Genomic DNA, 25,515 nt, shown 5'->3' with positions numbered 1-25,515 from the left:
GAAATGACAAACACGAGAGGCCATAGTTTTAAGCTGGTTGGAGGAAAGTATAGAGGGGATGTCAGAGGCGGGTTCTTTACACAGAGAGTTGTGAGAGCATGGAATGCGTTGCCGGCAGCAGTTGTGGAAGCAAGGTCATTGGGGACATTTAAGAGACTACTGGACATGCATATGGTCACAGAAATTTGAGGGTGCATACATGAGGATCAGTGGTCGGCACAACATTGTGGGCTGAAGGGCCTGTTCTGTGCTGTACTGTTCTATGTTCTATGTTCACCAAGTCCTTTGGTTGGTTTCTTCCATTGCTTGGGTTTGGGGTGCGGTTTGAGCTGGAGGGGCTGAGTGGAGGGGTGTGTGGGAAATGTAAGTGCCCTCTGTGGGCAGGGGATAGAGGCCCCCATTAAGTGCCTTTTGTATTTTGTAGTTAACTTTTTTTGTTTTTTTTTGTGAATAGACTCTATGAGTCTCCTTTTGAGTTTGCTCAGTGTGTTTCAAGACAAATTCTTTTTCCCAGCAGGTCAAAGGTGATTGCAAAGGATCATGGTTAGCAGCATTCTTAAATGGTGCACCTGGAATATCAGAGGGATTCATTCGCCAGTTAAAAGAAAAAAAGATGTTGCCGAGCCTTAAAAAGGAGAGGGTAGATGTTATCCTATTACAGGAGACTGATCTTAATGACAAGGTACAAGTTACAGCCGGGTGGGTTTGATCAGATGATTTTCTCGTCTTTTAGTACCAGGAGCAGAGGAGTGGCAATAGCCGTCCGAAAGGGTCTCCCATTTAATTTAACAGATTGTGTTAAAGATGAGGATGGTTGGTTTGTTATTCTCAAGGCCCTTATCCATGGCGAGCAATATGGTATTTTGAATGTCAACTGTCCTCGATTTGGAGATGCCAGTGTTGGACTGGGGTGTACAAAGTTAAAAATCACACAACACCAGGTTATAGTCCAACAGGTTTAATTGGAAGCACACTAGCTTTCGGAGCGACGCTCCTTCATCAGGTGATGTATGCAGCTTTTGAGCAAAGTGCAATGTAACTCTGCAAGTACAAATTCACCACACAAAATATATGTGTGCATGTGGGTCTTTGTCTGTGTGTGTGTGTGTGTCTGTCTGGGGTGGGGGTTGTGAGTGTGAGAAAGTGTGTGTGTGTATGTGTGTAGTGAGTGCAGAGTGTCTTAAGTCTGTGAGGGGGTGCATGTGTGAGTGTGGGAGTGTGTGTGTCTATAAGGGTGTGTGTGGGTGTCTGTGTGTGCGTCTGTGTGTACCTGTGTCCGTGTGTATGTGAGAGTGTGTGTGTGTAGGAATATCTGTGTGTGTGTGTGTGTGTGTAGTGCAATGGTGGTCACCTGTAATGTGACATGAACCCAAGGTCCCAGTTGAGGCCCTCCCTATGGATACCGAACTTAGCTATCAGCCTCTGCTCAGCCACTTTCCTCTGCTGCCTGTCCCGAAGTCCACCTTGGAGGATGGTCACCCGAAGGTCCGAGGCTGAATGTCCTGGACCACTGAAGTGTTCCCCAACTGGGAGGGAACCCTCCTGTCTGTTGATTGTTGTCTGGTGCCCATTCATCCGTTGTCGTAGCCTTTGCTCGGTTTCCCCAATGTACCATGCCTCCGGGCATCCCTGCCTGCAACGTATAAGATAGACAACGTTGGCTGAGTCACATGAGTACCTGCCATGTACAAGGTGGGAGGTGTTCCCACGCGTAATAGTGGTATCTATGTCCACAATCTGACACGTCTTGCAGCGTCCACCGTGACAGGGTTGTGTGGAGTTGTCCTGAGAGCCGGGCAGTTTGCTACGAACAATGATCTGTTTGAGGTTTGGCAGTTGTTTAAAGGCAAGTAGTGGAGGTGTGGGGAAGGTCTTGGTGAGGTGCTCATCCTCACTGACAATGTGTTGCAGGTCAGAGATGGAAGAGATGAATAATTACAGAGGGGTCAATATTGGGGTTCAGTGCAGGGATTATAAACAAGGACAACTCAATATCCATGGTAAAGGGTCACCACTAACCCACTGTCATAACCTTCCACAACTTTAAAGGAAACTTAACAAATCTAATTGGCGATTATTCCCATGGGGGATGATGATGCATCAGCAGCTCCCCCACTGTACAGAATTACAAACGCCTGAAACAAAGCAGCCAACACAATATATTTTCTCTCTCGGATCATTCAAGCACAGATGTCGATGTGAAAGAGAGGCAGAGAGTTGGGATAAATGACCCTTTGAACACCCAATGATGGGTTCAATAGAAGGGGGATCAGTACAGGGGAACAGTGAAATGCTGCATCCCAGGAAATATCCTGGTGAATCTCCTCTGCACCCTCTCCTGTGAACTCGCAGCCTTCTCACAGCGTGGGGACCAGAATCGAAGTGGTGACCTTTGATTGTTATTCATCTGTGTCTCACCTGAAATGCAGGTGGCCAGCAATTTTTAAGAATTCATTCACAAGGCATTGGCGTCACTGGCTGGGCCAGCATTTATTGCCCCTTGGAGAAAGTTAGGACAGCAGAAGCTGGATATCAGAGTCAAAAAGTATCACCATGGAAAGGCACAGCAGGTCAGGTAGCTCTGAGGAGCAGGAGAGTCAATAAGCTCTTCATCAGGAATGGGAGGGATGGGGGGAACATGGAGAAGGGGTGTTAGATATAAATAGGAGGGCGGAGGTGGAGGTGAGGTAGCTGGGAATGCGATAGACAGGTGCAGGTGGGGGGGGGTTGCGAGGGGGGGTGATGGTGATCGGTCGGAGAGGAGGATGGATCGGGCAGGTGGGAAGAAAGATGGACAGGTAGGACAGTTCAAGAGGGTGGTGCCGAGTTGGAGGGTTGGATCTGGGGTGAGGTGGGGGGAGGGAAGATGAAGAAACTGGTGAAATCGATGTTGATGCCGTGTGGTTGGAGGGTCCCAAGATGAAAGGTGAGGCATTCTTCCTCCAGGCATTGGGTGGCTTGGATTTGGCAGTGGAGGCAGACCAAGGTCTGCATGTCCTTGGCGGGGTGGGAGGGGGAGTTGAAGTGGTCGGCTATAGGATGGTGGGGTTGTCCCAGAATATTCCCTGAAACATTGCCCCATCCCTAAATACCCAGAGGCAGTTATGAGTCAATCAGATTGCTGTGGGTCTGGAGTCAGACCTGGTAAAGATGGCAACTTCCTTCCCTGAAGGACATTCGTGAGGATGGGCTTCTCCTGACAATCGACAATAGTCATCATTAGACTCTTAGTTCTAAATATTTATTGAATTTAAATTTAAATATCAACTCTGGCAGAAATCAAACCCGGATCCCCAGCATATTACCTGGGTCTCTGGATTAATACTCTAGCGATAATACCACTAGGCGTTCACCTCCCCCAGTTCATAACTGGGATCTGGGTACACTACCATCTGATATTTCTGGCATGGTATTCAATTTCCTTAACAATCCTCTTTCCACAAAGAAAACTCTTGCCCAATTTCCCTCCACGTCAAATCTTGTTGCACTATTTGGTCAGACACAGTATTGGTGAAGGTGACCAAAGATTTTCTGTTTGAGACACGTGTCATTGATTATGTAGTTTGCAACATTGGAATGAGAATCAAACTAAAATAAATCTCAGTAATATTTCAGGGTGGTGGGTATTCTGTGTGTTACTGTAACATACATTCTACAAGCATTAGGACTGTGTAGAATAGTTAAAAAAAACAGCAGTCTGAAAAGGGTATGTGAGGTAGGATCACAGGAATATACACAGCAAGCTAGACACATTTCTAAAAGACTGTGAGCCTCAGTGGAAAGCCAGTAATGATGTCTTATTCAGTCTTTGATCTGTTGCAATTTATAATCATTGTGAATAAGTTGGAAACAATTGGGGCTATTGATTACGTTCTGAATACATCAGCCTCTAGCTCATTACAATGTTAGATATCAGACTCACTGAGCTCTTGAGAAAAAAACGCAAGGTCGTTCGATATCACCTATCTGAAACAATATCTTCATCAATGCTTAAAAATCACACAACACCAGGTTATAGTCCAACAGGTTTAATTGGAAGCACTAGCTTTCGGAGCGCTGCCCCTTCATCAGGTGGTTGTGAAGGAACGTCGCTCCGAAAGCTAGTGCTTCCAATTAAACCTGTTGGACTATAACCTGGTGTTGTGTGATTTTTACCTTTGTACACCCCAGTCCAACACCGGTACCTACAAATCATGACTTCATCAATGGTGTTTAGAATGACATTGTACTGATTGCATTTCAAGTATCTGCTCAAGCCATTTTGGCAAAATAAAACTAATAATAGTGAACTAACACTGTGAAGCTAATGTGAATGATAGCACATGCAACTGAAGAATGAAGAGGCCTCATTGTACATGTGGAAAAATGATCTAATAAGAAACAAAGAGGAATCTGATAAGGGTCTGAGCAATCTGGACTATGGTGGGAATTGATGGCAGAATCTGGTGGGAAGTCAGGAGTATATTGTCCATCTTTTATGTTTTTGCTGGGAGTGATGTGACTTTCTCACTCAAGGGGCCAGCTCCCCTCATTTGTAGTCAGTTTTCAATCTTCCCAAACTATCCCTTTTATACCAGGATCTATAGCATTCTTCATGAATGTATTGTGTGATACTGTATCAAACACCTCCTGGAAATCTGTATAATGCAACCCTCATCATCCCATTATGTAACCGCTTCAATAAACTTCAATAAGTCAGTTAAACATAATTTCCTCCATCATATTCCATGATGACCCTCCCTAATCAAGCCATCTGTCCCAATGTGATTCCTAATTCTATCCTGGATAATTGTTTCTAGAAACTTCCCCACCACCAAAGTTAGACTGACTGGTCTGTAATTGCTGGGATTATCCTTACAAACCTTCTTGAATAAATGTCTGTAATTCTCCCACCTCCTGGCACCTCCCCTGAGCCAGGGCAGACTGGACGACAGTGCCCATTGACCCACAACTTCACCCCTCACCTTCTTCAAAACCATTGGATGCCTCTCCTCTGGTCCAGTGCCTTGTTGCCTTTAATTGCCAACTGTCTACCCGAGACCTTTATCTTATTAATTTGGATCCTTTTCAGTGACTGGGATTCCTCTCTGACACCATGTCCTGGGCAGCAGACTCCCCTTTTGCAAAGATTGATGCAGAGTATTCATTTGATATCTCAGTTGTGTCTCTTGCCTCCATTTATAAATTTCCTTTCTCGTCTCGGATCAACGCTATTCCTTCCCTAACCATTTTCTTACATGTCTCTAGAAGACTCTGGGATTTCCCTTTATGTTAACTGCTAATCTTCATCATGGGTCCTCTTTGTTTTTTCACCTCATCCCTGCACCTTTAGTATTCCTGTTGATTCTCAATTACTTTTTCTGCTTCTCTTCTATCATAAGCACACCTTTTTCATTCTAACGTTAATTTCTATCTCCTTTGTCATCTGGGGAATTTGTTTGACTATCTTTTCCATTAGAGGGGATATGCATTGATTATACCTGACCAACCTGCTCTTTGAAAGTGGCCCATTGTTCAGTTACTGATCTTCCCACCAACCACTTTTTCCAATCAATTGTGATGAGCTCTGTTCTAGCCCCATTGAAGGCAGCTCTCTGCCAATGGGTTTTTCTGACCCTGGATTGTCACATGTTATTCTCCACCATTATCCTGAACCTTATGATATAATGATCACTGTCTCCTAAATATCCCTCCGCTGACACCTGATCATCTTGGCCTGCCCCATTTCCAAGGACCAGGTCCAACAATGTATCTTCCCTTGTTGGGCTGGACACATATTGCAGTAGGAAACTCTCTCAGATACAGTCCAGGATCACCTGACCTACACTGCCGATGACACACTATATTTGGCTAATTGAAGTTCTCCATTATAACTTCTCCATAATGTGGCCTTTCTCTGTAATTTCCCTGCAGATTTGCATCTCTACATCCTCTGCCCAAGTGGTACTTTGTAGGCTACATTAGGAAGTGTAATTGTCCCTTTTTAAATTCTGTAGCTCTGACCAAATTAACTCCATCCTTGAACCCTCTGAGATACCCTCCCTCTCCAGCACTGTAGTGCCCCCTTCATCAAAACTGCTGCAATTCTTTCTTTGCCTATTTTTTGTGAATAACATTTACCCAGGAATATTTAACATCAAGTCTTGCAAGTCTTTCAGCCAGGTCTCTGTCGCCATGACAGCATCATAATTCTGCATTGTAATATTGCAGCTGTAACAACTCACCCTCATGTGCTATACAATTGCACATGCACTGACTCTGTCTTCATCTATTTACTTACTGTACTCTATTCTAGTGCCTGCTCTGTCCCAAAGTATTTGCAAGCATTAGGTTCCTTAAGCTTTGGATTTTGCCAACCTGTGCAGAAGCTGTGTTTGAACTCAGGTCAGTAGGATGTGTCGGTGCAGGAAGAGAATCTTATTCCAGCCACAGTAAAGCGAGCCTTTGTAGGTGCAATATTTTGTTTGGGGACTTCTGGGTGTTCTACTCGTGGAAAATTAATTATGCCGATAAAAAAGTGCCATTTATTATTGAGCTTGCAGTTTTTTAAATTTACTCACGGGATGTGGGCACCTCTGCCTAGGTAGCATTCATTACCCATACATAATTGCCTAGAGGGCAGTTAAGAGTCAACCACATTACAGTGGGCTTGGAGTCCCATGGAGACCAGACCAGGTGAGGAGGGCAGTTTCCTTCCCTAAAGGATGTTAGTGACCCAGATGGGCTTTCCCAACAATTGACAATGGTTCATGGTCAACATTACACTCTTAATTCCAGATTTATTAAATTGAATTCAAATTCCACTAACTTCTGTGGAGGAATTCAAACCCATGTCCCCAGAACATTACCTTTGTATTGCTGCTTTTGTGTTCTTTCAATTATGCAATCTATTTCAGACCTACCTCCAAGTCATTCTAATGAAGATTACACTGTATGTGAGCCACAGACAAGTTGTTTCCTTATCATCGTCTTGCACCTACACTACCTCTCAGCTTCCCCATCACACTGGCCACAAGGAAGTCAAGGTCACCAAATCAGGCTGTTGGTCATTGAAGCACTTTTCAATATAAATATGCAACAGAATTAAAATGTTGTAATTACAGATTTGTTTTGATTTACTGGTCATGTTGAATTACATATAATGAAATTAAGCCATTGAGTCATAGATATATATAGCACGGAATCAGACCCTTCAGTCCAACCTGTCCATGCCGACCAGATATCCCAACCTAATCTAGTCCCACCTGCCAGCACCTGGCCCATATCCCTCCAAACCTTTCCTACTCTTACACCCATCCAGAACCCTTTTAAATGTTGCAATGTACCAGCCTCCACCACATCCTCTGGCAGCCCATTCCACACATCACCCTCTGTGTGAAAATGTTGCCTCTTCGGTTCCATTGCCCCTCCCACCTTAAACTTGTGCCCTCTAGTTCTGGACTTTCCCACCCCTGGAAAAAGACCTTGTTTATTTGGCCTATCCATGTCCCTCATGATTTTATAAAACTCGAAGGTCACCCCTCAGCCTCCAACGCTCCAGGGAAAACAGCCCCAAACTGTTCAGCCTCTCCCTATAGCTCAAATCCTCCAACTCTGGTATCGTCCTTGTCAATCTTTTCTGAACCCTTTCTAGTTTCACAACATCTTTCCTACAGGACGGAGACCAGAATTGCATACAATATTCCAACAGTGGCCTAACCAATGTCCTGTACAGCCGCAACATGACCTCCCAACTCCTATACTCAATACTCTGACCAAAAAACAAAAGCATACGAAATGCCTTCTTCACTATCCTATCTACCTGTGACTCCACTTTCAAGGAACTATGAACCTGCACACCAAGGTCTCTTTGTTCAGCAACACTCCCTAGGACCTTACCATTAAGTGTATAAGTCCTGCTAAGATTTGCTATCCCAAAATGCAGCGCCTCGCATTTATTTGAATTAAACTCCATCTGCCACTTCTCAGCCCATTGGCCCATCTGATCAAGATCCTGTTGTAATCTGAGGTAACCCTCTTCGCTGTCCACTACACCTCCAATTTTGGTGTCATCTGCAAACTTACTAACTGTACCTCTTATGCTCACATCCAAATCATTTATGTAAATGATAAAAAGTAGAGGGTCCAGCACCGATCCTTGTGACATTCCACTGGTCACAGGCCTCCAGTCTGAAAAACAACCCTCCACCACCACCCTCTGTCTTCTACCTTTGAGCCAGTTCTGTATCCAGATGGCTAATTCTCCCTGTATTCCATGAGATCTAACTTTGCTAACCAGTCTCCCATGGAGAACCTTGTCGAACACTACTGAAGTCCATATAGATCACATCTACCGCTCTGCCCTCATCAATCCTCTTTGTTACTTCTTCAAAAAACTCAATCAAGTTTGTGAGACATGATTTCCCAAGCACAAAGCCATGTTGACTATCCCGAATCAGTCCTTGCCTTTGTATATCCCGTCCCTCAGGTTTCCCTCCAACAACTTGCCCACCACTGACATCAGACTCACTGGTCTATAGTTCCCTGGCTTGTCCTTACCACCTTTCTTAAACAGTAGTACCACGCTAGCCAACCTCCAGTCTTCCAGCACCTCGCCTGTGACTATCAATGATACAAATATCTCAGCAAGGGGCCCAGCAATCACTTCCCTAGCTTCCCACAGAATTCTAGGATACACGTGATCAGGTTCTGGGGAATTATCCACTTTTAAGCATTTCAAGACATCCAGCACCTCCTCCTCTGTAATTTGGACATTAATCAAGATGTCACCATCTATTTCCCTACAGTCTATATCTTCCATATCTTTTTCCACAGTAAACACTGATACAAAATATTCATTTAATATCTCGCCCATCTTCTGGGGCTCCATACAAAGGCCGCCTTGCTGATCTTTGAGGGACCCTATTCTCTCCCTTGCTACCCTTTTGTCCCTAATGTATTTATGAAAACCCTTCTTCACCCTATTTGCCAAAGCTATCTCATGTCCCCTTTTTGCCCTCCTGATTTCCCTCTTAAGTATACTCCTACTGCCTTATACTCATCTAAGGATTCACTCGATCTATCCTGTCTATACCTGACATATGCTTCCTTCTCTTTCTTAACCAAACCCTCAATTTCTTTAGTCATCCAGCGTTCCCTACACCTACCAGCCTTCCCTTTCACCCTGACAGGAATATACTTTCTCTGGATTCTCGTTATCTCATTTCTGAAGGCTTCCCATTTTCCATCCGTCCCTTTAACTGTGAACATCTGACCTCCAATCAGCTTTTGAAAGTTCTTGCCTAATACCGTCAAAATTAGCCTTTCTCCAATTTAGAACTTCAACTTTTAGATCTGGTCTATCCTTTTCCATCACTATTTTAAATCTAATAGAATTATGGTCGCTGGCCCCAAAGTGCTCCCCCACTGACACCTCAGTCACCTGCCCTGCCTTATTTCCCAAGAGTAGGTCAAGTTTTGCACCTTCTCTAGTAGGTACATCCACATAATGAATCAGAAAATTGTCTTGTACACACTTACCAAATTCCTCTCCATCTAAACCCTTAACACTATGGCAGTCCCAGTCGATGTTTGGAAAGTTAAAATCCCCTACCATAACTACCCTATTATTCTTACAGATAACTGAAATCTCCTTGCAAATTTGTTTCTCAATTTCCCTCTGACTATTGGGGGGTCTATAATACAATCCCAATAAAGTGATCATCCCTTTCTTATTTCTCAGTTCCACCCAAATAACTTCCCTGGATGTATTTCCAGGAATATCCTCCTTCAGCACAGCTGTAATGCTATCCCTTATCAAAAATGCCACTCCCCCTCCTCTCTTGCCTCCCTTTCTATCCTTCCTGTAGCATTTGTATCCTGGAACATTAAGCTGCCAGTCCTGTCCATCCCTGAGCCATGTTTCCGTAATTGCTATGATATCCCAGTCCCATGTTCCTAACCATGCCCTGAGTTAATCTGCCTTCCCTGTTAGGCCCTTTGCATTGAAGTAAGTGCAGTTGACTTTATCAGTCCTACTTGTTCTCTGCTTTGTCCCTATCTGCCCTGACTATTTGACATGCTCCTTTTCCCAACTGTACTAGTCTCAGATCGATCTCTTTCCTCACTATCTCCCTAGGTCCCACTCCCCCATCTTACTAGTTTAAATCCTCCTGAGCAACTCTATCAAATTTCCCTGCCAGTACATTCGTCCCCTTCCAATTGAGCCGCATCGATCCTTCTTGTACAGGTTACTTTTACCCCAGAAGAGATTCCAATGATCCAAAACTTGAACCATTCTGCCCTGCACCAGCTCCTCAGCCATGCATTCATCTGCTCTATCTTCCTATTCCTGCCCTCACTAGCTCGTAGCACTGGGAGTAATCCAGATATTACTATCCTTGAGGACCTCCTTTTTAAATTTCTGCCTAACTTTCTATATTTTCCCTTCAGAATCTCACCCTTTTCCCTTCTTATGTCTTTGTTACAATGTGTACAATGACCTCCTGCTGTCCCTCTCCCTTTGAGAACATTCTGCACCCTCTCTGAGGTATCCTTGTTCCTGGCGCCAGGGAAGCAACACACCATTCTGAGATTTCACTGCTGGCCACAGAAACGTCTGTCTGTGCCCCAGACTAGTGAGACCCCTATCACAATAATCACTTGGAAGCCTATCGCGATACCAGAATCTTGGGCTGCTTCTGCTACATTCCCCAGAGAGTCCACCATCACCTACATTTTCCAAAACAGCATACTTGTGTGGCCACTGCCTGTTGTCTGTCTTCCTCACTTTTAACAGTATCATTGTTTTGACTTTCTTTCGCCCAAAGTTCCAAAAGAACACAACAGCTTATATAAAAGGAATTGTTTCTCCTGGAATTTGAGGAAACCACCTTCAAAAAAGGAGCAGCTCTTAACGCCATATATTTTCCCATCCCCTATCTTGGATTATCCAGAATCCTTCCAAATATTTAAATTTCTCCATTTCATCATAGAATCCCTACAGTGTGGAAACTGGCCATTTGGCCCTGCAAGACCACACAACCCTCTGAAGATTATCCCACCTAGACCTATTCCCCTACAGAAACGTCTGTCTGTGCCCCAGACTAGTGAGACCCCTATCACAATAATCACTTGGAAGCCTATCGCGATACCAGAATCTTGGGCTGCTTGTGCTACATTCCCCAGAGAGTCCATCATCACCTACATTTTCCAAAACAGCATACTTGTTTGAAATGGGGATACGCACAAAAGACTCCTGTACAACCTATCTACCTCTCCTAGCTTTCCTGGAGTTAACACATCTATGTGACTGTATCTGTGGCTTTTCTCCCTTCCTATAACTGCCATCCATCACACCCCATCACTTGTAAATTCCTCATTGCCTCTAACTGCCACGCCAAACGATCCATGTAATCTGGTAGGAATCGCAACCAAAGACACTTCCTGCAGACAAAATCACCTGTAACATGGAAACTTTCCCTAAACTCCCACATCCGACAAGAGGAGCATATCACTCTGCTAAAGGCCATCTTTGCTCCTTCACAATCTACAGACCCAGAACATAGCACCATCTTATTGCTCTAAAAAACAGTGTTCCAGGCTAACTTAGTATTTCTGGTTTATGTTTTAAATTTTAATCAAGGCAGATTTCAATAAAACATATAATCAAGAGAGAACCCACTCTAGTCACTGCTATAGACATATAGCAAGGTTACATGTTAAAAATTATGCACTTCCCTGTTCCTATGCTGTGAGCTCTCCCACATTGGTTCCTCCCAGTTTAGCTGTGGATTTCACTGTTTGTTAATTTTTTCCTGGACACACTCTGATGTCCAGAGATACATGAACTCAAACAGCAAAGGCAGTAACTGTGCAGATTCACTGCTGTGTCAGTTAGCAGTGTAGGTTTCTTTCTCTCTCTGTCTCTCACTGACCGTGTGGCCACTGCCTGTTGTCTGTCTTCCTCACTTTTAACAGTACCATTGTTTTGACTTTCTTTCGCCCAAAGTTCCAAAAGAACACAACAGCTTATATAAAAGGAATTGTTTCTCCTGGAATTTGAGGAAACCACCTTCAAAAAAGGAGCAGCTCTTAAAGCCATATATTTTCCCATCCCCTATCTTGGATTATCCAGAATCCTTTCAAATATTTAAATTTCTCCATTTCATCATAGAATCCCTACAGTGTGGAAACTGGCCATTTGGCCCTGCAAGACCACACAACCCTCTGAAGATTATCCCACCCAGACCTATTCCCCTACCCTATTACTCTACATTTCCCCAGACTAATGAACCTAACCTGCACATCCCTGAACACTATGGGCAATTTAGCATGGCCAATCCACCTAACCTGCACAACTTTGGACTGTGGGAGGAAATCCACACAGACACAGGGAGAATGTGCAAACTCCACACAGACAATCGCCCAAGATTGGAATCAAACCCAGGTCCCTGGCGCTGTGAGGCAGCAGTGCTAACCACTGAGCCACTGTGTTGCCCTTAGAAAGGATAACTCATTGGGGATTTGAGCCCATGACCTCCAGCATGTCTGCGCGGTAGAAGACCAAAGAGCTCTAGCCCCTCAAAAATACATTTCCTTGGGATTTGGCTCGAATACAATGAAAAATTAGCATTTAATTTGTCTTTTTGACAAAAGGGAACCATTAGAGGGAGAAAAACCGAGCTGATAGATTTGGACGGCAGCAGCTGGAAAGGGAAAAGATGAAGTGAAATGTAAGATTAGTTTTCTTATGGAAATTACCAAGTAAAAGTTAATCAAATACCATGGGAACATCTCAAAGTTGTTGACATGAATGTAGAGAATTTATCTTATCCTTGAATATTCACGGTGCTCTTGTTATAATGCTTCGTTTTTGAGAATGGAAAAGATTCAGAGAAAAGTAACAATATTGGAAGCAGTTTGGATGCTCACTCCTAGTGATGTCAGTACTTAGAACACCAGTTTATGAAGTGCAATGTCCTCTAAGGCTCTATTCATATCCTTGGGGAAAATATTGAGGTGATATATGATTTAAACTGTCAGTGTGTATCTCCAACTCTGAAGTGGCCTAGTGTGGATTATAATATTCTACCTTTCCCAGTCTAACTAAAAGAGTCTTATTGAGTAAACTGTATAAAGTTTATTGACTTACTGCAAGTAATTACAGATTATCTGAATTAGATGTACTGTACCACAGGCACCGTTAGGGGCAGCATTCAGGTCTCTGCTCTGTCTCCTGTAAGCTTCTTCTTTATTGACTATTTATATAATTATGACATAATCATAGCCATCTTTCTCCAATGAGAGAAAATTCTCATGGGATTATGATAACCTTACTGCACAACTTCTTGAGTGGCACAGACAGCCTAATTGTTGTCTTTTTGCTTGTATTCCATTTGAGCAAAGTAATTAAACAGCTCCTTAAATGTCTTTCACTGTTACTCAACTGTCCTACCTTTTAATCTTCCTAACCCCAGCCCAAAAGGGCCACATCTGTCCTGATGCCAATGTAATTACCTTTGTTTAAGACCAGAACACTCATTTCTCATCCTCAAACTAAATGTGAACTACCAGCATGTTGTGATTACTCTTCCCTAAAGGATCATTTACAACAGATCATTAATAAATATCACCTCATTACACAACAGTAAATCCAAAACAACCTGCTCAGATTGGAGGGAATGGTAACCTGAACCCAAGTCTTCTGTCTTAAAGGTAAGGATGTTATCACTGCACCACAAGAAACTGTCAAATGTCATCATCTGCCATGGAATGAATGCTTGTGATTTGTTCCAGGATGGTCCTTGCAAAATGTAGGACTCCCCCTCATGTTTATTAATGGAAACAACTGAATTGTTCTTTCTGTAGGTGCTTATTCGATGAAAATTTTAGAAGTAACTATTCCTAAACTGTTATGTACACATTGAAGTGAAAATTCTGTATAAACATTTAGTTTGACAACTCGTACATCGTTATGCCATTCCAGCCTATAAGTCAAACATATAACAGATTGTAATATATAAAATAGAGTGGCTAAATTGATGTTTCATATTTCCATTGGACTGGAGGTGTCATCTCAGCTACTTCCATTACATAATAAAATGGTAAATTAATGGAATTGTGTGGATAATCCACCAATTGGATGTTGTGCCAGTGAATTATTCAAACAGTCAGCATTTCACCTTTTAATATTGTTATAGGTCACTCAAAAACTCCTATCTTATTTTCAGAAGCTATGGATTTTGGCATATTCAACAGAAATAAAAAAAACTTGAAATAGATATATGAGAAAGTGATAAACTGCAATATATTTTGAAGCTTTGATTTCTTTTAGCTGTGAAGGTGTATCAGAGAGTGACAATGTTAATGATTGGTGCCTGTAGCAAGCATACTTGTTCAACATTCATAATCAGCTGAAAGGGTAGTTGCTGTAGAACATTTGACTCATTAATAGATTAATAGATTCATTAAATGATTTCATAAAACCCTTCTTGGGACTTTTCTACTCCATCTGATTATCTTCTGAAAGCTCAGAGTTCTTAGAGGACAAAAAGCTTAATTTATTCAATTTTATGCTTCACTGAACATTTTTTAATTTACTTTCATGGAACAGTTCAAGGTCCCTGAGCAGATCATCATTCATTTAATTCCAATTCAGACCCCATTAGAAAGTTATAAAATTAAGATTTAAATGCCAGCTTTGTTCATATTAGAGAGGTGGAAACTTTAGTTACCCTAGTTCCAGGAATAGCAATGGAAAGATGAGGTGAGCTCTTGAAAATCTATATCCATGTGCAAGCAGGTAATTACATAGAGAAATTAGAGAGCGCAGCACTATATATTTACAAAAACTGATTGACCTTGCTGAACAATTAAAACATTACTTACCTTCTCCTGTAAGCAAAATTAAAGAATCTGGCATTTAAGCAAATACTTTGTGAATATTTAAATTTTCAGTGCGTTTAAAAATAAATTCTTTGGCAATAATTTTAACATCTGAAGCACTAATCAACAAATGATTTCAATTCAATAATGTTGGTCGTAACCATCTTGTCAGCAACAAAGCAGAGGCCCTCAGTATTGACTTTAATTTTGAACACAGTCGTAGAGTCACAGGGATATACAACACGGAAACAGGCCCTTTGGCCCAACTCGTCCATGCTGGCCGGGTTTCCTAAACCAGTCCCATTTGCCTGCCGTTGGCCCAGTAGAATAAAATTACATTCCCACCTTTCTCATTCATACTCTCGTCAGTCAAATGGCTACATCAGCAGGTCGGCTCTGCTGCTTGTTACCAGCAAAGACTTTACTCCTCGGGCGTCCCATTGAGATCTATCTCCAACTCAATGATAGCTAAATGTTTTTAAACATTTGCTATTTGATCTGATGTGGTTTTAATTGCTGCTCACCCCATCACATCGCCCCCCCCCCCCCCCCCCCGCACCGCTAGTACATCCTTCACCCCACCCCAATAGACAACCCCCACTCCTCTATTTACTCTCAACCCTGGCACCCCAGCTTCACTCTCCCTGTGCCCAGATCCCCTGACCAGTCTCCCCCACCCTGACACGCCCACAGTGCTCCGCTTCGAGACCCTCGTCTGCATCCACATCCCTCAGACATGGTGCCACCTCCCTATCCTGGTTCACCCCCACCCCTCCCTCGGGTTCTATTCCATGTCACTCCCTTCACCCATGACCCTTCTCCCTCCATCACCCATCCCATCACAAAACCCCAGCTCCACTCCTGCTCCTGATAGAGTCATTGAGTCATAGAGATGTACAGCATGGAATCAGACCTTTCGGTCCAACCTGTCCATGCCAACCAGATATCCCAACCCAATCTAGTCCCCCTGCCAGCACCCGGCCCATATCCCTCCAAACCCTTCCTATTCATATGCCCATCCAAATGCCTCTTAAATGTTGCAATTGTACCAGCTTCCCCACTTTCTATGGCAGCTCATTCCATACACATACCACCCTCTGTGTGAAAATGTTGCCCCTTAGGTCTCTTTTATATCTTTCCCCTCTCACCCTAAACCTATACGCTCTAGTTCTGGATTCCTGCAATCCATGGAAAAGACTTTGTCTATTTATCCTATCCATGCCCCTCATGATTTTGTAAACCTCTATAAGGTCACCCCTCAGCCTCCGACGCTTCAGGGAAAACAGCCCCAGCCTGTTCAGCCTCTCCCTGTAGCTCAGATCCCCCAACCCTGGCAACATCCTTGTAAATCTTTTCTGAACCCTTTCAAGTTTCATGACATCCTTCCGCAATATTCCAACAGTGGCCTAACCAATTTCCTGTACAGCTGCAACATGACCTTCCAACTCCTGTACTCCATACTCTGACCAATAAAGGAAAGCATACCAAACGCCTTCTTCACTATCCTGGATGATTTTAGCAGTTGAAATGGTGTCTTGTTACCATCCACAGGGAAGATAACTTCCATTCTCTCCTGGAGAACATCGAGGAGGCATCATGAATGCAAGGTGCTGCATTTTAGCTGCTTCCTGACATTTCCAGGGAGGGCTGCAAGTCTCCCTGTTTCTGGAGACATTTTCTTATCAACTGTTCAGAGATGTTATTGCATACCTCGGTGGAACTTGGACCAATGCCTGATGACCCAGAGGTAAGGACACTACCACTGTACCATAAGACCCTGGCCAGGCCGTTCTTTGATGATAATTTTCCAAAGTGCCTTCAGATCATTAGCAGCTTCTTTCTGATGTAGGCAGTACCTGGTGCTGACCAAAAGGCATCAAGTTGAGTTTCAGCACATCTCCCACATTGATGTTAATACTGCCCACTTGTAGGTTTAGGGGAATCTCTGCATCCTCATTTTGATTTGGTAACAAGTTCAGTGCCTCCAAGGCAATCGCTTTAGTATCAGGTCTCTAACAGGTGCTCAATTGTTTGTGATCAATTTCCACAGTGAATTGCTTATAGAACAGGTATGTGTATTGTCACCAAATACCAGAGTGTTTCAGGCTCTGCTTTGGAATGATTGGTTTGCATTTTTGTCACAATTCAACTGGGAAGATTGCCCCATTTTTCAGAGTCACAAATGTAGAACTACCCAATTAAACCACAAAGGTGATCAATTTGCTTGTTATACTGTGAGTTGGGATAAAATAAATTCATAGCAGCTTTCCCCTTGAAAATGCATATAACTCAATTTATTGTCAACAAACTTATTCTTTAAGAATTGACAGGCAAATTAGATGTGCAAGGATGCCTGCCTTGAAGAAGTTTTCCTCCTCTCTCTACAAGAATCTCAGGGAGTCTCTCTCTCACTGAAACTCCCAGGTCATTTCCTCAGCCCTGAAGCTCTTCAACCATGTCCTGCCGCCTCGGAACACTTCAACCCCAGGGCATCAATGTGGATTTCAACAGTTTCCTCATTTCCCCTTCCCCCACCTCATCCTAGCTTCTAACCTCCCGCAACTCGATCCCCTGACCTGTCCGGACTTGTCCGACCTGCCCAGCTCCTTTTCCACCTATCCACTCCACCCTCTCCTCCCTGACCTATCACCTTCATCTCCTTCCCCACTGACCTATTGTACTCTATGCCACTCTCTCCCCACCCCCACCCTCCTCTAGCTTATCTCTCCACACTTCAGGCTCTCTGCCTTTATTCCTGATGAAGGGCTTTTGCCCGAAACATCGATTTTGCCTGTCCTCGGATGCTGCCTGAATTGCTGTGCTCTTCCAGCACCACTGATCCAGAAAGAGGCAAATTAGATTACTCATTATTACTATAAGATGCAAACTAACCCCTTTAAAATTCCAAACATGCACACACTCAGTCCCACATAAACAAGTGACCCAAATATGGCAAGAAAAATCTAGGCAGGAAAATCAAATTCTGTCAATTAAAATTCCAGCCCACAAGGGTAGACAGTTATCTCTAATAGTTGTTTTCTTCATCTTTACAATGACAACATTATGCTTTTTGCAGCGTGATGGTCAATTATCGCTTCAATAGCTGATCAGCTAGACCTAGGTCTTTTCTTGTATTACAATTATTTATTTTCAAAGTCTTTGGGATGTTTTTGTCTTGCTCACTCATAGGAAGCTGGTGAGTGATGTTTCCTGTCTGTGGCTCTGGCTGCACTATTCTCAAATATGTAACAAACTGCAGCTGCATCAGTTCAAAGGTGGTCATTAGGCATTAGGTCATTTTCCTTAACTCAAAGTCTCCTGAAGTCACTTTGTCTCACAGTATCACAGTATGAAAAAGAACATGTATATGCTAGCATAACTAAAATGTACACAACACAATCTGACTGGGTCTTTAAATTCCAGAGAAAAAAATATTCTCCTGGCACTTTCTAGTTGTTTAACAGTGTTCAACTTCTATTTTCCAGATTATAGCCCAAGGGAAAAGCATGCAGCTTCTTACTCTGTTGGGTCCAATACACAGGGTATTTTACCATCTTACATGAGAGCTCTCCTGCCTCAAAGCTGAAGAAAGAAATGAACAAGGAAAAGAAGAAGATGAAATGTACACTGGCCTGGAGTGAACAAGCTCTGACAAACACTCCCCAACGTGCCAGCACCGAATAAAAAACTGCAGATGCTGAAGATCTGAAACAAAAACAGAAATTGTTGGAGAAGCTCAACAGTATCTGTAGAGAGAAGCCAGAGTTAACCTTTGCAGTCCAAAGATTCTTCTTCAGAACAGTCTCCAATACAGAGAATTTGTTTACTCAAAGGAAGCTCAGTCCTTTAGTATATTTACATTGGGGGTTAATACATTTCTGGTTCCCAAAGATATGAAGGGTCTGGGGATACTGTGGGGAAAAGGCATTGAAGTCTTCAGTCTTGATTGAGCCCATTAAAAAGTGATGACCAGTGGAGTCTTTGTGTATATATTCAAGGGGATTGACTTTAACAGATCCTCTGGATTTGGAGTCATAGAGTCATGGAGTAATACAGCATGGAAACAGGTCCTCCAGTCTAAACTGGTCCATGCTAACCCCAAATCAGCTTATTCCAATTACCTGCATTTGGTCCATATCCCTCTAAACCCTTCCCATCCATGTACCTCTCCAAGTGATTTTTAAATGTTGCTATTATACTGGCCTCAACCACTTTCCCTGGAAGCCCATTCCATATGCGCACCACTGTCTGTGTGAAGAAGTTACTCCTCAGGTCTTTCTTAAATCTTTCCCCTCTCACCTTAAACCCATGCCCTCAAGTTTTTAATATCCCATCCCTGGGAAAAAAGATGATATGCATTCATTCTTTCTATGCCCCTCATGGTTTTAGATTAGATTAGATTAGATTAGATTACTTACAGTGTGGAAACAGGCCCTTCGGCCCAACAAGTCCACACTGCCCCGCTGAAACGCAACCCACCCATACCCCTACATCTACCCCTTACCTAACACTACGGGCAATTTAGCATGGCCAATTCACCTGACCTGCACATCTTTGGACTGTGGGAGGAAACCGGAGCACCCGGAGGAAACCCACGCAGACACGGGGAGAATATGCAAACTCCATACAGTCAGTCGCCTGATTCCCCTCATTCTCTTACATTCCAAGGAATAAAGTCCTATCTCAGCCAACCCCTCCCTGTAACTCAGGCCTACTAGTCCTGGAAACATTTGGATAAATCTTCTTTGCACTCTTTCCAGTTTAACCATGGCTTTCTATAACAGGGTGACCAAAATTGTACACTATACTCCAAGAGTGGCCTTGCCAATGACTTTTCCACCTGTAACATAACATCCCAACTCCCATACTCAATGCCTCGACTGATGAAGGCCAACAGGCTAAATTCCTTCTTCACCGCCCTGTCTACCTGTGATACCACTTTGAGAAAACTATGTACTGTTGCTCCGAGGTCCCTCTGTTCCACAACACTCCTCAGGACCTTACCATTTACTACCTTAGTCCTACCTTAGTTTGACTTTCAGTGTTTCAAGACTGAAAAAAGGAATCAAGCTCTAGAAAAATGAAAAGAAGAAAGATCGGGAAATGCACAGCACGTCACTCACCATTTGGAAAGTGAGAAATGAATGGTTACTGTTTCAGATGGGACTCCTGCCCAATGCCCCCTCCTCCGACTCCTTGTGAACTGACCAGTCCTTCAGCTTCTCAGCTACCCAATGGAGGTGGGGTGGGGGAGCGGGCATGGTTCCCAGCAGAAAACCTCAAATTCCAGGAACAACAATTACCATTTTATATGCTGTTGCATTGTTTTGGAACTTTGGAGAGAAAAAAGTAAAAACACCAGCACTTTTAAAAGGGAGAGGAACAGACAAAGGCAGGGCATGGTGAGGTCAGTGCAGGGGACAGAGAGAAAGAGAGAGAGAGAGAAAAGCCCACACTGCTAACTGACACAGCAGTGAACCTGCACAGTTACTGCATTTACTGTTTGAATTCATGTATCGCTGGACATTGGAGCGTGTCTGGGAAAATTAACAACAGTGAAATTCAAAACTAATTTTGGAGGAACCTGTTTGGGAGAGGTCACAGCACAGAAACAGATAAGTGGGTAGTGTTAAGCGTGGCCTGACAGTTACTCTGCAGTAGTGTATAGAGTGGGTTCTTTCTTGGTTATGTGCTTTATTGAGGTATGTCTCTTGATTAAACTTAAATATAAGCCATAAGTATTCATTTAACTTGGAGCAATGTTTTGTAGAGGAATAAGACAGTGCGATTTTCTGGGTCTTTAGTAGAGTGATATGCTCTTCTTGTCAGATGTGGGAGTTTAGGGAGAGTTTGCAGGCTACTGAGGATTATATCAGCAATAAATGCCATTGGCTGAGAATCATATCAGATCGAATGGGTCGGTTGGAGCGGTAGAGGCAATGAGGAATTTACAAGAGCAAGGGAGTGTGATGGATGGCAATTATAAGAAGAGGGAAAGGTTTCAGATACAGTCACATAGATGGATTAACTCTAGGAAAGGTAAGAGAGGTAGGCAGGTAGTGCAGGAGTCTTCGGTGGCGATCCCCATTTCAAACAAGTATGCTGCTATGGAAAATGTAGGGGGTGATGGACTCTATGGTGAATGTAGCATGATCAGTCAAATATTGGTATTGAGACTGGCTCTAATACAATGAGGGGTACGTTGGGTTCCAAGAGATCGATTGTGTGAGGGGACTCTCTAGTCCGAGGCACAGACAGACCTTTCTGTGGCCAGCAGCGAAAAATCAGAATGGTGTGTTACTTCCCTGGTGCCAGGTTCAAGGATGTCTCAGAGAGGGTGCAGAATGTTCTCAAGGGGGAGAGGGACAGTGGTTCAGTGATTAGCACTGCTGCCTCACAGCACCAGGGTCCCAGATGCGATTCTAGCCTCGGGTGACTGTCTGTGTGGTGTTTGCACATTCTCCCCGTGTCTGCGTGGGTTTCCTCTGGGTGCTCCGATTTCCTCCCGCAGTCCAAAGATGTGCAGGTCAGATGTATTGGCCATGCTAAATTGCTCATAGTGTTAGGTGCATTAGTCAGAGTGAAATGGGTCTGGGTGGGTTACTCTTCGGAGGGTCGGTGTGAACTGGTTGGGCCGAAAGGCCTGTTTCCACACTTGAGGGAATCTAATCTAATCAAAGGGATAGTGGGAGGTCATTGTACACATTGGAACCAATGACAGAGGAAGGGAAAAAGATAAGATTCTGAAGGGAGAGTATAGAGAGTTAGATAGGAATTTAAAAAGGAGATCCTCGAGGGTAGTAATATCTGGATTACTCTCGGTACTATGAGCTAGTGAGGGCAGGAATAGGAGATTAGAGCAGATGAATGCATGACTGAGGAGCTGTATGGGAGAAGGATTCAAATAGGGATGATCACTTTATTGGGATTGTATTATAGACCCCCCAATAGTCAGTGGGAAATTGAGAAACAAATTTTTAAGGAGATCTCAGCTATCTGTAGGAATAATAGGGTGGTTGTGGTAGGGGATTTTAACTTTCCAAATATAGATTGGGACTGCCATATTGTTAAGAATTTAGATGGAGAGGAATTTGTTAAGCGTGTACAAGACAATTTTCTGATTCAGTATGTGGATGTACCTACTAGAGAAGGTGCAAAACCTGATCTACTCTTGGGAAATAAGGCAGGGCAGGTGACTGAGGTGTCAGTGGGGGAGCACTTTGGGGCCAGCGACCATAATTCTATTAGATTTAAAATAGTGATGGAAAAGGATAGACCAGATTTAAAAGTTGAAGTTCTAAATTGGAGAAAGGCTAATTTTGATGGTATTAGGCAAGAACTTTCCAAAGCTGATTGGGGGTCAGATGTTCACAGTTAAAGGGACGGATGGAAAATGGGAAGCCTTCAGAAATGAGATAACGAGAATCCAGAGAAAGTATATTCCTGTCAGGGTGAAAGGGAAGGCTGGTAGGTATAGGGAACACTGGATGACTAAAGAAATTGAGGATTTGGTTAAGAAAAAGAAGGAAGCATATGTAAGGTATAGACAGGATAGATCGAGTGAATCCTTAGAAGAGTATAAAGGCAGTAGGAGTATACTGAAGAGGGAGATTAGGAGGGCAAAAAGGGGACATGAGATAGCTTTGGCAAATAGAATTAAGGAGAATCCAAATGACTTTTACAAATACATTAAGGACAAAAGGGTAAGTAGGGAAAGAATAGGGTCCCTCAAAGATCAGCAAGGCAGCCTTTGTGTGTAGCCGCAGGAGATGGGGAGATACTTAATGAGTATTTTGCATGAGCGTTTACTGTGGAAAAGGACATAGAAGATATAGAATGTAGGGAAATAGATGGTGACATCTTGAAAAATGTCCATATTACAGAGGAGGAAGTGCTTGATGCCTTGAAATGCATAAATGTGGTTAAATCCCCAGGACCTGATCAGGTGTACCCAAGAACTCTGTGGGAAGCTAGAGAAGTGATTGCTGAGCCTTTTACTGAGATATTTGTATCATCGATAGTCACAGGTGAGGTGCTGGAAGACTGGAGGTTGGCTAACGTGGTGCCACTGTTTAAGAAGTGTGGTAAGGACAAGCCAGGGAACTATAGACCAGTCAGCCTGACGTCGGTGGTGGGCAAGTTGTTGGAGGGAATCCTGAGGGGCAAGATGTACATGTATTTGGAAAGGCAAGGACTGATTAGGGATAGTCAACATGGCTTTGTGCTTGGGAAATCATGTCTTACAAACTTGATTGAGTTTTTTGAAGAAGTAACAAAGAAGATTGATGAGGGCAGAGCAGTAGATGTGATCTATATGGACTTCAGTAAGGCGTTCGACAAGGTTCCCATGGGAGACTGATTAGCAAGGTTAGATCTCACGGAATACAGGGAGAACTAGCTATTTGGATACAGAACTGGCTCAAAGGTAGAAGACAGAGGGTGATGGTGGAGGGTTGTTTTTCAGACTGGAGGCCTGTGACCAGTGGAGTGCCACAAGGATCGGTGCTGGGTCCTCTATTTTTCGTCATTTATATAAGTGATTTGGATGTGGCCTCTTTTCCTGCAGTTGGCAGGGTGGTTTTGCGAATGTTGAGTTCCAGACTTGAAGGGAGGCCTGTAATTACAACTCCATTCGTGAGTTAAAATACGTTTAGTTTCCATGCAGAGCTACCATGAGTGTACTTCAGCATCAATGTACCAATCCAAGGAATGGGTGACCCATTGTATACAGTCAGCTTTGCTGCTGTGGGATGGATCATTGGCTCCCAATGGCCCAAATACCTGTCCTTCAGAACTCTGGCTGGTAAGGTGTTTACACCAGTTCCGGAATCATCTTGGGTCTGGTGAGTGGGTTTACCAAATAATAATGGAAAATGCTGAAGGCATTCAGCAGGTCTGACCTTACCTGTGAAGACACAGGCAGAGTTCAAGCTTTGAAAAGGAAACTGTCCCAAGAAGAGTCATGGGACTTGAAACATGAACTTGGTTTTTCTCTCCACATTGATGTTACCAGACCTGTTGAGTTTCTCCAGCATACTCTGTTTTTATTTTAGATTTCCAGCAGATTATGTTTTTATTTATTTTGTACCAATTTTCTTTGAGTGCACCCATTTGTCAGTGATAAAGAGATCTTCATCTGTTCTGCCATCTTTAGCAGTGCATCATGGCATGGGATATCTTTTACTCCAAGAGGTTTATTCTTTGGGAGTTGGACTTTCCCATTATCTGCTCAGCCAGCTCAGCCTCTGAGAAACTGTACTTGCCCTCGTCATGGCAATTCATTCCCGTTGTCGCAGCCTTTAGGAAATCAGCTGGAGGTGCTGAGCTCTGAAGTTCACTTTTGCACATTGTTGATCCACCTGTATTTTCTCGCATTTCACACAATCCCTCCAGTCCTCAGACTGTCGACTAGATGATGCAAGAGCAGAGTAGGCCATTCAATCCATTGAGTCTGCTCTGCCATTCATGACTTCCTTGCTTTATCTCCATTACTCCTGATTTCTGTAATGATTAGAAATGTATGTATTGCAGCCTTGAATATACTTAATTACACAGCCTCTACAGCCCTTCTGTGGTGAGGAATTCCACAGATCCATCACACTCAGAGAAAAAAAAATCTTCCTCATCTCTGTCTTAAATGTGTGACCCCTTATTCTGAGACGATACCCTTTAGTTCTAGACTCTCCTGTAAGGGGGATCTACCTCCACATCTTCCCTGTCAAGGCCCCCAAGAATTTTATTAAGGTCTCCTGCCTTCCTTCTGAACCCCAATGAGTACAGGCACCATCGACACAATCCCTCCTCATAAGAAAATCGTTATGTGGCACTTCCTGGAATGCTGCAGCTAAAATTGGGGACAGGCTTTCAGAGTGAAACTACATCGCAGCTTCAGCGATGGGTTTAAGTACATTCACTCAGTCTACTCGAACTGATTACATTGTTTATAAGTTAGAGTTAATGACAAAGGCTGAAATAGGATGGACAGAGCTTTCATTTCCCTGATGGTTTTACCTTTGTGTTCATCAATGTTCATCATGAGAATGAGAGCTGGCTGATGGAGACGTGGAGGAAATGTAAACTGATCATCCACCACAGGGAATTATAATCTATCCTTATTGGTTAAATACATTTCTGTCAGATTGTAAATACATTTCTGTCAGATTGTAACCGATGAGAATAAATATCACAGCATCTGACAAATTTCATTTCAATTCAAGAAAAATATTTCATTTCCCAGATTGGAAGGTCAGTTTCCTAAAAGGAAAAGCGCAGCAGGTCAGGCAGCATCCAAGGAGCAGGAGAATCGACGTTTCGGGCATGAGCCCTTCGGGAATCCTGAAGAAGGGCTTATGCCCGAAACGTCGATTCTCCTGCTCCTTGGATGCTGCCTGACCTGCTGCGCTTTTCCAGCAACACATTTTGAGCTCTGATCTCCAGCATCTGCAGCCCTCACTTTCTCCTAAAGAGAAAACAAACCATTCCCCTTCTGGACAGAGTGGTGTAGTGAACCTTGTGAAAGTCAAAACATACTGACACCAAGTGGAGAGAGCCAGAGAAAACGTCAGCCGTGTGTCATCATCATTACATGACTGTGACAATATTATGGATGTTGTTTTAAAACAGCCAGGTTACAACATTCTAATAACACAC

The 25,515-nt window shown here is 43.3% G+C and overlaps 1 long non-coding RNA gene across 1 annotated transcript in view; it reads right to left on the bottom strand.

Moving 5' to 3' along the window:
- Positions 1-1,458: 1,458 nt before the first annotated feature.
- Positions 1,459-25,515, bottom strand: part of LOC148150068 (uncharacterized) — an 89,524-nt gene continuing 65,467 nt past the window's right edge. Inside the window, exon 3 of the long non-coding RNA XR_015756811.1 lies at positions 1,459-1,633. This is a non-coding gene — a long non-coding RNA (uncharacterized LOC148150068). The remainder of the gene's footprint in view (positions 1,634-25,515) is intronic.

This window comes from Chiloscyllium plagiosum, unplaced genomic scaffold, assembly GCF_037043375.1.
Source record: "Chiloscyllium plagiosum isolate Xiang-an unplaced genomic scaffold, Cpla_swu_hap1 HiC_scaffold_4, whole genome shotgun sequence".
In the NCBI taxonomy this organism is placed as follows: Eukaryota; Metazoa; Chordata; class Chondrichthyes; order Orectolobiformes; family Hemiscylliidae; genus Chiloscyllium; species Chiloscyllium plagiosum.
The sequence above is the reverse complement of the archived record's forward strand: the minus strand, read 5'-3'. Positions and strand labels throughout refer to the sequence as shown.